We start from the raw sequence: 13,385 nt of genomic DNA, 5'->3' as shown, positions 1-13,385 counted from the left end.
CATTTCTTCCTGTGCTAGTAGGGACACCTGCCCCATATACAGATGGGGACATCGAGGCTCAGAAAAAGCAAATCCTTTCCCCCAAAGTCACACAGCGAGTAGTAGCTGATCCCGGCAGAGCCAGGCTTAGGACCCTGCCTGTCTGACACCAAAGTGCATGCTGTGTCCTTTCTATGGGATCGCAGACCACACATGATTTATGAACATTTTATAGAGGAAAACACTGAAATAATTATAAGTTCTATACATCCATCTGCTTAGTTTCTCCTGTGGGTTGGGAAAACTCAGCCCTCATCCCGTTTCAGGAAGGAGTAGGACATATCTTGGACAGTTTGGCTAGGTATTTGCATTTTAACATCATTCTGGAAGCATGTTCTGATGGTGGAACAACTGATGCTGCCAAGAGCATTTCCGGGAGGTCCTGGGGCTTGAGGGGCCGTGGGCTGCCCTGAGGGGGTCCCAGGGAGGGATGCACTATCTGCTGGACAGGGGTTCTTTGCCCCCTCGGCCCCAGCCTGCCCCCTCCACCCCTGCCTAGAAGCCCCAAGGTGAGGAGACAGGCCTGAACCCCCTGCCTGGGCCACCAGTCTTCAGGTCAGAGTCACAATCTACATCTGAACCCCGCTCGGCCTCCGGGACCCCTGCAGGATGCCCGGCGGTCGCTGCCTCCTCCTCCTGCTCTTCATTCTCCCCAGACTTCTCGCAGGGATCCCTCATGGTTCTGCCCAGTTCGCAGTCATGCACACTGAGGCTGGGACCCAGCCAGGACCCACCTAGAGCGCATCCGGGGATGTAGGCGGAACCGCCGGCTGCATGGACCAATCGAATGTGGGGTTCAGTGAACAGGCGCCCAAGGCAGTCAGTAGAGACACGATCCCCAGTGACAGTCGCCCCCGCAACCCCGTGTTGTTGGAGTGGTGGGAACCACCACTGGCCTGTGCTGCCCTTGAGCCTGCTCCTGGCCAGCGTGCAGAAGGGCGCGCGCCACGGGCCAGGCCCAGGCTGGGGCGCCTTTCGAGCTCTTGTTCCCCCTGCCGTCTGGTGTGGGTCCAGCATCTCCCCCTTCCACAGACTGGGGACTGTGCCAGACTCCAGAGCCGGGCTTTATTCCCTGCACTGGGGGTGGGGCAGCTCTGCCTGGCATTGCACAGGAGGGCCTGGGAACCTTGCAGAGCCAGCCACCCTCCTCTCTGGAGCCACAGTCACGCCCCCACTCTGTGGGCCCCAGTTCTCTCTCAGGCTCCAGCTTTGCATATGCAGCTTCCTCCTCCAGGAACATTCCTCCCCAGCTGTGCTTGTAGAACTTCACAATCTGCAGGTGTCAGCTCAGAGGTCCCTTCTTCCTGAAGCTTTCCTTGGCCCCTCCTCTGGGCTGCTGTGACCCCCATACCCCCCTCACAAAGTACCCATAACACCTGTCATCCCCTCACCCCCAAGGAAGTGAGGCCAAAGGGCAGGGGAGAGGGGCTGCTCCTCTCTGAGCCCCAGGCCCTGGCAGAGGGAGTCAGAGAGGAAGGGAGGCCCAGGGCAGCTGGGGGTGGGGACTGAGCCCAGGGCGGGGGTGGGGCTGGGTCCATGCCCCCAGTGGGAGTGTCCCTTTACCAGCTACTGGCCTGGCCTGGCCTGGGCGCCCGGGTTACCTCCTGTTCAGCTGGGGCTGCAGCTGCTCTGCTGACCCTGCTCCCCGGCAGCCAGCAGGAGCTGAGGGCATGGGCTCCCCAGGGACTTGGACAGGCTGAGGGCTTCTGGATAAAAAACTGAGAAGTAGGTGATGACCAGGAACTGGGGGGTGGGCGCCCCGCAGAGGCGGCTGCAGCTCGGGGTCATGGTCCTCGTGGTGGGGTAAGAGAGTGGCTCCTGGGCAGGTTGGCTGGAGGGACCGTGACTGGTCCTGCTGGACTGAGGTTGGGAGTGTGACTCCTCAGGGGCTGGACTGGTGGTAGTGGAGGGGGCAGGTTGGGACAGGTTGGGGACAGAAGGAAGGATCTCCGTCTGTCTCAAGGCAGCAGGTACAAGAGCAAGCCGCGTGCTCTTGTCCTCCTGTGTGCCCACCTGCCTCCTTTCCTCGGCCTTGTCCCCAGCGCCGTGTTGGGCTCTGGGCACAGAGCAGGATGGCTCTCACTCTGCCCAGGAGGCTCTGGGAGAGGCAGGAGGTAGTCCCTGACACCTGCAAGAGCTGGAGCCCTGGGGCCCCTGAGAAAGACCACAGCTGTGGCTGGGTCAGGGGAGCCTTTAAGGAGGGAGCTGGGTCTGGCTGGGGCAGGGGAGGGTGAAGGCTGGTGAAGGAGGTGGTGGGCATCTGGGTCTGAGAGCATTGGCTCTCCGATGCATGGCCGGGGCTTCTGGGCTGTGCAGGGTGTTTGGGGTGGAAATGAGGCTGGAGAAGATGCGGGGAGCTGAACGCTGTGCTGGGAGCCTACAGGGTGTAAGGGCTGAGTGGGTGGGGCCCAGCTCTGCCACTACTCACCGAGCGCCGGGGACACACCACACTGCCCATTGCCTCCTCCCCAGGTGGGCCCTCCTCGCCACAAAAGGCCACCAGGAGCAAGTCATGGACCCCAGATTTCTGTCATCACCAAACTCAAAGGGGTTTCCATGACCCAGATTGAGGAGCTGGGGAACCGGTTGTGGGACGTGGGCGACTTCGTGAAGCCGCCACAGTGGGTGCCTCAATGCTGCTGCCAGGGGCTGACACCTCTGACCCCAGCCTTGCAGCGAGTGTGTACAAGAAGGGCACGTGATGCCAGAGGGGGTTCTGGCGCTATCACAGGGCCGGGCTCAGGAAGAGCCTGACAGAGGAGTGGCCCTGGACAGGGCTCTCAGGGATGTGTAAAAAGTTTCCAGGTAGACAAGGGTACGGGCCAGGAAGCCAGGCCAGAGGTACTGCATTCACAAAGGCTGCACCCGGAAGAGTGGGGGGTCTGGGAACTCAAGGTTTGAGCTTGAGGGAGGGGTGGAGGGGCAGGGGCCAGGTCCTGGAGCTCCTGAATGCTCTCCTCCCTGACCTGGGGCACTGTGATCTGGCTCCTCTGACCCTCCCACACTGCATTTCCGACCCCTTCTCCCTCCACCGAGATCCTCTCAGCCCCAGTTTCCACCTCTGTTCTGTTGATGCCCCAGTTGTAGCCCCGGTGACCACCTGCCCTGAGCACAGCTGCCTCCTGATGCACACCCACCACGTCCAAGGAGAAACCCTCTCCCTCTCCCAGTGCGGCCTCTTTTCATCCACTGAGGGCCATGACGTCTGCCAGGACCAAAGCTGGACCCGGATCCCCACCTCCCTGCCCCTCATCCTGTCCATTCCGTCTCCTGACGGGTTTCCCTGCTGCCCCCGCTGTGCCTGTGTTCTGCTTGTGGGCCCCCAGGTGCACTCCACGCAGCAGCCAGGCTGAGCCCTCACAGGTGACACCATCAGAGCCTGCCAGCCCTTGCTTTGCAACCTTGGAAGGTGCCCTCTCCGTAATGGTGGCCACCAGGTCCCCGGTGCTTCCTGCCACCCTCGTGCTGTGGTCCTTCTGTTGCCCCTGAGCCCGGTGCCAATGTCAAAGGTGTCCACCCTGCAACTGGCAGAACCTTGTCTGTGCCAGTGCCCGATGCTTGAGGGTGCTTCCTCTCCCAGAAAGCTCACCACCATCCCCTCCTGGCTGATGCCAAGAACTCTGTGACCATATACAGGCACTAATGTCCCTGGTCCATAGCAGAGCAAGCCGGGAAGGGACTAGCCTGCGGTCCCTTGGACAGTGTGTGGGGTCCCACTTCTGTGCAGGTCCCTCTGAGTGTCCCTCCCTTAGTCTGCCACGCCCAGCACCTCCACCCTGGCATGAACTTACCCAGCAAGTTTCACTTCTCCAGGTCAGCATGGTGGTTGCCGGCTGCCCCAGATCCTCCTTGTTCCCTGCCTGGCCGGACGCCCCCACCTCACCCACTCTCAGGCCCAATGCCTTGGAGACCTCGGATGCCACCTATTTCAGGCGCTGCCCCTGTGACCCAGGCTTCAGCCCTACTGCCCTCTGTTCCCCATCGGGGACCTGGTGGCTGCGGCTGGAGGGGTCTGTGAGGACCTGGTGTTGCTGGTGGCTCCGTGGGGGACAGGGTTCTGGGAGGGCTCAGGGACAGGGTCCCTGCCCTCGTGCTGGTGGAGCAGTGATGCGCTGTGTGCAGGGCGGCGCTGTGGGCATCTATGTCCACTGGGATTGTGACCCGGACACCGGGGGCTCCGACGGCGGCCCCACGACTCCTTCCAGCTGCAGGAGAGGAGCTGTGACTTCAGGTGCGGCCCCACTGCCCGCCTGCTGCTCCTCAGCCAGGTGCCCCTCCACCTGTCCTCCTGTGGCAGCCGGGACAGACCCCAGCCTGGCCCAGCCCTCTGGACGCTCTGCTGTGTGTGGAGGGGTCCCCAGGGCAGGAGGGGGTGCTCTCAGCTCCAGGTCCCCCTGCACAGGCTCCGTCCTGCCTCCCTCCTGAGCCCTTGGCCTACCCCATCTGTCCCCACACCCCTGCTGCAGCTAGGACCCTCAGTCCCTCCTCCACTACACCCTGCCTCCAGCATCTGCCTCCATGGAACAGGGACTTTCTTTATTTTTCCCTCAAGGTTTTATCTAAAAAATTAGAAAAATCTATAGAAAACTTCATAGATTAGTGGCATGAAAACCCATATAGCCTTCATCTGTGTTCACCAGGGTTGTATTTTTTTTTTTTTTTTTACCATTTTCCCCCATTTACTTTCTCCCTCCCTCTCTAGAGTGAGCCCGATATATGTAGATAGATTTCGCAGGAAATCGCTAGAAAGTAAGTGGCAGATATCCGGACACTCACCCTCTCAACGCTGTCCTGAGAATGAGCACTTTCCCCTGGTGACCGCTGGCCTCTTGTCACACTCAGAAAATCTAACATTGGCAGATAAATCTAATATTCAAATTTCCCCAGCTGTGACAATAACAGTCCTAAATCTTTTCTTTTCCAATCCAGGATGTGCTCAAGGATCATGTGTTTCATATATTGTCCTATCTTTGAATCTCCTAAGCAGACCCCCTATCATCCTGTCACTTCATGTCACCTAGTCACCCTCACACATACGTGCACACAGACACCAGGTCTGTAGGTGATGCCCCTAACACTGCTCGCTGGGCCTGGCCTGGCTTCACCAACCTCCCCAGCCCTTTACAACCATGGAGGGCTGGACCCCACCCATGCCCTGCTCCCCTCACCCTGTGCTCTCCCCCGCCCTGCGTCTCTGCCTAGAGCTCCTTCCTGACCCCTGGGAAACCAGCCCAAGAGTCTCCCAGCAGGAAGCCTTCCCTGGTTCCTAGGGGAGAGTGAGTGCCCCTCTCTGGACCCCACAGCCCCAGGCCTGCCGCCACCTCCCCCACCCCCACTGCTGGTGTCTGTTTAGGGAACCTTCTGTCCCTGTTCCCTCAGCAGGCAGGGAGCTTCTGAGAGGCCGGTCCCAGCTTGCTTGTCCCCTGTGTCCTCAGCAATGACATCGGGCTGAGACCCAGGACTCAGGCTAGGACTGGATGGAATCAATGGATGAGGAAGATGAGACCTGTGAGGGCCAGTCCAGCCCAGCCCAGCCCAGGAGTGGGCAGAGCAGGCCACTAGACTCTCTCCTGCCCCCAGGACAGCCACTCACTGGTGGGAGGCCTCAGAAGTGGGGACCCAGAGCCTACTCAAGCTCTATGGGATGCTTAGACATCCTTGTCACTGGGCAGGTAGGGAACAGCCTGGGTTGGGTGGGAGTGGTTAGGAGTGAGGTGTGGGAGGGGCGACTGCCACAGCCAGAGAGGCTCAGCCCAGGTCTCCGTCAGACAGGGAAGTTCGGGCTCATCCCCACAATCCTCACTCTGGGCACCGGAGCGGCTTGGCTGGGTGTGGTGAGTCTGGCCAACTCCCTCTGGCTGCCGGCAAGCATGTGCCCACCGAGTGCACACCCGAGCCCCTGTGCTGACATGAGTCTCGGGATGAGGGCTGGGGAGGCGGCGGAATGGCAGGTTGGGGGCCAGGACGTGGGTGTGCCCTGCCTCTCCCAGATCACCTTCTCCTGTAACCTGCTGCTGATGTACGTGGACAGGGAAGACCGTTTCTCCTGAAGGACCACGTCTAAGGAGAGGAGCTGTGAGCTTGCCTGGACCCTGGGCCACATTTTAGAGGATGGTGGCTGGAGCCCTGGCCTGCCGTCCTCATCTGCAGGCAAAGGTCCTGAAGGTGACTGCCAACCCTGAGCAGACAGAGACGGCTTCCCCATCCCCACATCCGGCTGCCCATGTGCCTTAGAGGGGGCCCAGCACCTGCCCCCACCGCTGCTGCTGGGAGCTGGACACCGTCATCAGGGTGGCCCTGGCACCTACTCGCTGGCCCATTCCTGAGGCCTGTAGCCTTTCTCTGCTGGTTGGGGTTTGGGGGCTAGGAAGGCTTGGGGCCCTGCCTTGGGGACTCATGGATGAAGACTTAGCAGGACCAGGATAGGGGTTGGGGGGAGAATTGCACCCTTCGGCTCCCAGACAGACTGTCCCTCCCCTACTCCAGCCTCGGCAAGGTGCTGCCTGGGACCATAGAAGCCAGCTTTGTACAGAGACCTGCAGGGAAACATCACGCAGGGCACTGGACCAGTGGGGTTCCTGCTGGGTCTGGTCTGGAGGAAGCCATCCCAGTCTGTCTCCAGTGTTTCCAGCAGCTCCCCACTCACCAGCTGTCCCCACACTGGCTGTGGTCAACTCTGGCCTTGGCTGGCTCCCAGCCCTCCTCCCCTTGCCAGCACTCCCCTCACAGTAGAGCCCCTCCCCTCTCAGCGGCCCTGCCTCAGGGTCTGTGAAGCCTGAGTCCAAGGCAAGGAAGAAGGAAGCCTGACAGGAGAAGTCATCTGAGCTGCTCTGGGGCTGGGCTCCTAGGGCAGGTCCCCTCCCAGCTCTGGGCCTCATCCAGGGAATGAGGTGTGCAGTGGGCACACGATAGGACCCCCTAGGATGCCAGGCAAGGGCACAGGCACCTCCTGGCACTTCCTGGAGGGCTGGGATGGGGAGGGGGGAGGGGCTGAGCTGGTGGGCATGGGGTCCTTTGGGACCCTTTGGTGACCCCCAGCCCACTGCCCTAGAACCTGCTCACCAGGCTTCCTGGGAGCCATGGGGTGGGAAGGCTGTATATCTGGACACATATGTCACTGCTCCCCAAGGTCACACCTGAGAACGTGTCTGGGCAGCTGCCCACCCCAGCCTGAGACAACAGTCTGCATGAGGACCACGCTCTGACCAAGACCCCAGGTGGAGCCCAGGGGCTGGAAAGAATGTCCCTAACAGAGGACACGGAAGCCTCTAGCAGGCTGGCCTGGTTCTGGCTCTGGAATCCTCCTGGGAGCCTGAGTCGCGCCTGCTGGAGAATTTCCCTGTGCCCCCGGGCCCATGGTCAAGAGGGGAAGGATGGGGCTATAGGAGCCAAGTCCTCTCTTGGTCCCAGGGTGGGGCAGGGATTTGGGGGTACCCACCCCAGGGAGATAAGGGGCTGCCTTCTCATGGGTCCCTGGTGACCAGGGGCATGCTGGCAGCTTGCTGGTGGAGGAACATGGGCCAGGTCGGGGAGGGCCAGGACTTGTGCTCAGGCTGGGCAGCATCTGGAATCATCTGGCACCTGGAGCCTCAGCAAAGCCTTGGGGTCCCTCCTCCTCTCTGTCCCCAGAGCCGTATCCATGGGAGGCGGGTTCAGAATGGCCAGGGTGAGAGAACACGGCCCTGAGCCTGCTTATTGGAGCAGGGTCACAGGTACCTGGTTGTCCTTGGGGCCCAGAGAAAGCTGTGGTCAGGACTGCAGAGAGCCGAGGAGTAAAGCTGCCAGAGCCAGCAGCTTCCTGTGTGGTCCTTCCAGGCAGGAACGGGGAGGTGGGGGCGTCTGTGGTAGACGTAGCATGGCCTTGGGGAGACCAGTGGGGGTGCAGGGTGGGCCTGGGGATCCCTAAGGACGGGAGCCCCACTGTCACCAGGGGTGTAGAAGGTACCTGGAGCAGGCCCAGGTGCTTGTGCCCCCACCTGCATGCGTGTGTCCCATCCCGAGCCTTTATCACAGAGCCCTGAGGGGCGGGCAGGGAGAGAGGCTGCTGGGGAGCTGCGGGCAGCCCTGAGCTTGGAACCAGCTGTGTCTCAGTCTGCACGTGGGTGTGCACCCCCCGGGGAGCCATGTGGGCCTGTGGGCCTGTGCCTGAGAGATGCGTGTGCCTGGGCAGGTGGGCCTCTGCATCCCAGGAACACAGGCAGATGCCCTGCTCTCTGGGAGCCCTGGGAAACCAAGGGAACCCCGGAACTACACTGCCCTTTCCAGGAAGCCTCCTTGGAGTTCAGGCTGTGTTCTCTGGATCCACCCCCAAGGGGACATGTGGGGAGGCTCGGAGTGAGCCTGACCATACCTTCTCAGGGACTCCTCTGTACCGGGATTGTAGGTCCCCTCTGAGCTGGGCAGAGGGCACTGGCCTGACGGCAGGGCCCCAGAAGCCTGACCTGGCCATGTCCCTCACTCGGGGCTCTCTCTGTCCTGGATGAACCCCCCTAACAGAACCTCGGCATCTTTGTTGTGGATTGGGGAAAATCTCTCAGTTCCCGGGGAAGGGGGAAGACTCAGTGCCACAAAGAATGCCAGGTGGACACAGCAACAGGCCATGCAGCTGGCCCAGCAGTTATTATTGTGGATCCCTGGGGTTGCGGGCCTCTTCTGTGTCTGCTCTTCTCCACCTGCCCAAGTAGCTGGAGTTGGTCATAAACTGGAAGGTGCTAGGCAAAGAGTCCACCACACCAGTGCTGGCCATGGCCCCTGCCCAAGGACTCGAAGCTTGGCACCTGGGCTGAGGTCCTGAGGACCTTCCAGCATGGGCAGGCCTGCAAACCTGACCTGCCTCGGATAGAATGTGCTGCCAGCACCTCCGGCCCCCTGATGAAGTGGGGGCAGGTGGGCAGGCCCCAAGTGGTCCTCATGGACTGGTAGGCTACTCTGTGGTGCCCAGCTCTTGGCCTGGTGCCTGGCTGGGGGGCTGCAGGGCCTACAACATCTCCTCCAGGCTGCCACGTGGGGCAGCCAACCCTGGCCGCTCCCACTGGTTCCCCTTGCTATGCCGGGTGCCATAGCCAAAGTACACCACGAGTCCTGCAAGGGTGGCACAAGCCTGAGGGGCAGTCCCAGCCCTGAAGCCCTGCTTGCCCTCCTCTTGCAGCCCACCTGGGCTCCCAGCCTGGCCCCCACTCACCAATCAGCAGCCAGATGGAGAAGCTCAGCCAGACCACGTGGCTCAGCTGCAGCATAAGGAAGATGTTGAGGAGGATGCTCAGGGCTGGAGTCAGGGGCACCATGGGAACCTAAGGGGGCAAGGGCAGAGCTGGGCTGGGCTGTGGGAAGGTCTGCTGGCCCAGAGCCTGATTTCTCAGGAGTCCACAGAGCCTTTCTCTGCCTCTAGAGTTTCTGGAGAAAAGTGCCCACCACCATGCAGAAAGAGGGGGATGGAGTGCTGGCCTCTCCCACCCTGTGATCCCTGGTTCATCCTGCCATGGCAGAGGAGGAAGGGACGAGGGGAGCTGGCTGGGCTGAGGGTGAGGGGTGTTGGCTGGAGGAAGTACCTGGAAGGCATCCCCCTGGTGCTGTTGCTGGTGAGCCCCCAGGACGAGGAGACTGAGCAGAAACATGATGGAGCTGAGCAGGAGCAGCAGGGTGTAGCCCCAGAGCGGGAGGTGCAGGGCTGAGTCCCCAAAGACCAGCACACAGTCCAGAGTGATGGCTGAGGCCACCAGGACACCAAGTGCCCAAGCCACGGTGGCTCCAGGCCGGCACCTACCCAGGAAGCCAAGGTAGGGCCTCAGGGCTGGTCACAGATGCCCGAGCTCAGGGGCTGAGGCCTGCTCTGTGCCCACAGGGCTGACTGGGCCCAGGTAACTGGATGGAGGGGACTTTTGGAAGTGTAGCACGATGATGCCGCTGGCCATGAAGGTGTAGACCAGCAATGCACCAAAGTATAGGAACTGTACCAGTGCCTTGAGGTCCAGCAGCAACGCCAGGAAAGCCATGAGGACCCTGAACACCAGGATACTCACTATGGGGACCTATGTCCAGGGGTGCATGTGGGCAAACACCCGGAAGAAGAGCCCATCAGCAGCCACGGCACAGACTGTGTGTGGCAAATAAATGAATTCTCTGTGCAGGACACTGGTCATGGCTATGGCAGAGAGTGGGAGACTGATTAGCATAGTAGACAGGCCCACCACAGGCTGCTGCTGGGGCCAGGGCAGGGGTGGCCCCTTGGGAACGAGGCCATGAGGTTGTCTGGGCTCTCAGAGTGAGCCTCAGTGATGTGGGATGCTGGATTGTTCCCCCTCATCACCAAGGAATGAGACACCCCAGTTTAGTTGACAGGCCCCCTGGACAATCTGCTGAGGGCTGAGTCCCTCTGCCAGGAAAGGATCTGGAAGCAAATGCCCAGAGCTGACATTCTATGTACAATTGGGAGGGGTGGTGAGTAGATCCCTCTCAACAAGCCTGGGTGTGGAGTCTAATCATTAGCCCCTCCTGGGCCCATGATGCAACTGGGAACACAGGGCCAGATGGAATTGGGTCCCCTGGGAGGCTTAGGGCAGGGGCCCACTTCCCTGTCCCCTCCCACCTTGCCCAGAAGGGCCCCTTACCGCAGATGGAGCCAGCCGCCACGATGAAGCCCGCCCAGCTATAGCCCAGCTGGTAGAAGGCATCAGCAAGTGCTCAGTAAGTGTCCAGGCTGTGCCAGGGCACCATGAGGGTGAGCACAGTGGAGACGAGGATGTAGGTACCAGCCACCAGGCCAAGCGAGATAGTGATGGCCATAGGCACGGCTCGCTGGTAGTTCTGGGCCTCCTCGCTGGAGGTAATAATGACACTAAAGCCCACAAAGCTGTAGAAGCAGGTGGCAGCACCTGTCATGATGCCGGAGAAGCCAAAGGGCGCAAAGCCACCCTCCTCAGTCCTCCAGTTGTGTGGGCGGGCCAGGACAAACCCTGGGATGATGATGAAGTGGATGACAACCAGGCTAACGGCAGATAAGGTGTGGTTGAGCCAGGAGGTGATGCAGGCTCCTCAAGAGATAAATGCAGAGACCAAAAGTATGATGCCATAGCCAAAAAGTCTGGGTACTGGGCCAAGAAGGGCACCTGCCAGATGCCCACAAGGGCCACCATGAAGTTATGGATGCGGTGGCTGAAGATGGTGTCCACATAGCTGCGCCAGGTGCGGGCCATGGCAGCACCACCAATGAGGTACCAGATGAACACGTTCCAGCCAACAAGGAAGGCCCACAGCTCACCCATGGACACATAGATGAACAGGTAGGCAGAGCACTTGCCAGGCAAATGTGTCCCCAACTGTGCATAGCATAAGGCTGCCAGCAGGGAGGCCACAGCAGCCACGCTGAAGGACACAAGCACCGCAGGACCATCCATCTCTTTGGCTACGGTGCCTGTGAACACGTACAGCCCAAAGCCAACCATGCCACCCACACCCAGCAGGGTCAGGTGCAGCGTGGTCAGGTGGCGCTGCAGTGCCGTCTCCCTGGTGGGCCTCACCAGTGTCTTCAGCCGGTTCAGCTTCTGGCAGAAGCGCACCAGGCTCGCAGTGCTAGACAGCCCCAAAGCCATGGTGGGCAGCTGAGAGGAGCACCAAGCCGGCTGCCATTACCTACGAGGACCAGAGAGTAGTGAGAGGCTGCCCAGCCAGGTCCTGACCAGCCCTCAGTCCTTGCTCTGATCCTGCCCTGGGGACCCAAGCCTTGAACCACTGGCCAGCTGCAGGGCTGGATGAGGCAGGAGTCAGGGCCTGTGAGCCGGGTGGGCAGGAGGTCACAGGAAGCACGTAGATCCCTTTTGCCTGCCCCTCAGGCAAGGGAGGGGCCCTGGTGGAGCTGGACCTGAGTGTCTTTGGAAGGGGCTCTGAGGGTGGGGAGGGGCAGCCCCAGGGAGCCCAGCTAGGAACCTCTCCAGTGGTCTGGGATCCCAGAGTGGGGTGGAAACCCGAGACTTCCCAGCAGTTGGGCCAGGCCTCCAGGACCAGGAACAGGAGTGTTCTGGCAGAGGCGGCCACCTGGCCTCAGATAGGAGCATTCATCACTCTCCTCCCCGCCCCACCAGGCTAGTGTATCAGCGTACTCTGCCAGAAGTGCGGGGCATCCTGGGCCATGCGCCTGAAGCCAAGGCCCTGCACCCTGACAGGCCACCACCATGCCACTGACACACCTACTTCCTCTGTGCCCCTGTCCCCAGTACCCGAGCCTTCACCTCCTCTCTGGCCTCAGTCTGTCCCCACAGGAGTTACTGCCACTCACATTCTGTCACTATTGCTGCCACCGCTCTGTGCCCACCCCCATCCCTGGGGACATATACAGAACTGGGCAGCACCTCCAAGTCCCACAGGCACCCAGCCCACCTTACCCACGCCTCACACAGTCAAGATCAGAGCTTACCAGGTTCTAGGGAAACCCTACTACCATGCTCGGGTTCACTGACGAGGAAGCCCAGGCCACCAGGTAAGTGACTAGCCCAGGTCACTGGGGTGGCCTTGGGAGGCTTGTGAAGGTTAAGGTCCAGGTCTGGGGGTTGGGTATGGAGCCCACCTGCTTTCCACTGCTGCAGACACCCTCCTTGAGCCCTCATCCCAACACACATACTCTACCAGCTGGACACCATCCAGGCCCCTCAACACTGGGAGGTGTGGGGGCTGCGAGCATCAGGCAAGACTCTGGTAAGATGAGGGTATGCATCTGGCTAAGAGGTCCTGGGCAGTCCCTGACCTGACATGATTGGATGGCAGTAAGCCACCCTCATCCATTGTCAAGGGAGTGCCTAGCTTTGGGGAGAGTTCTGTGAGTTGGCAGAACTCATGCTGGCTCTTCTGAGCTTCTAGCTACAGGCAATGACTTAAAAGGAGGGAAGCAGACTCCTGGGGATGACTACAGCCCTCCAGCGTGGGGCACCCTAGGGCCCCTCAGACACCAGTGGCAGCCCCTCCAAGCCCAGGAGCACCTGTCAAGCCTGGAGGACCTGGGGGACCCTAACAGCAGCTCCCCAAATGTGGATATCCATGAGAGTACCATGGACTGAGCATCTACTCCATGCCAGTCCCCTCATCACAGGGAAACACATCAAGTGACCATCACAAACCACTCTCAGGCTTATTTATTCCTGGGGGTGAGGGGTCTTTGTTCTTCTGCTCTTCCAATTCTTTGAAAGTGGAAAGGTTGGTGTCACAGGGTGTTAACTTTACAGCAAATGATGACAATCCATGCAGGCAAAGCAAAACCGAAACAGATATCATCTTCCTCCAGAACTCTCTCCATATTGTCAGGTTTATATGTGGTTTTAGAATAGGATTATAGGGGCACCTGCAGGCTGTCTGCCTCA

The 13,385-nt window shown here is 60.4% G+C and overlaps 2 pseudogenes; one reads left to right on the top strand and one right to left on the bottom strand.

Annotated features, from left to right (window-relative positions):
- The first annotated feature begins 2,329 nt into the window (after positions 1–2,329).
- Positions 2,330–6,447, top strand: LOC101404694 (P2X purinoceptor 6-like; annotated as a pseudogene).
- Positions 6,448–8,962: 2,515 nt separating this feature from the next.
- LOC101403645 (cationic amino acid transporter 4-like) lies at positions 8,963–11,627 on the bottom strand (annotated as a pseudogene).
- Positions 11,628–13,385: the final 1,758 nt, after the last annotated feature.

The sequence above is a fragment of the Ceratotherium simum genome, chromosome 35 (genome assembly GCF_057802395.1).
Source record: "Ceratotherium simum simum isolate JZ-2026a chromosome 35, ASM5780239v1, whole genome shotgun sequence".
Lineage (NCBI taxonomy): Eukaryota > Metazoa > Chordata > Mammalia > Perissodactyla > Rhinocerotidae > Ceratotherium > Ceratotherium simum.
This window is presented reverse-complemented; position numbering and strand designations above follow the sequence as displayed.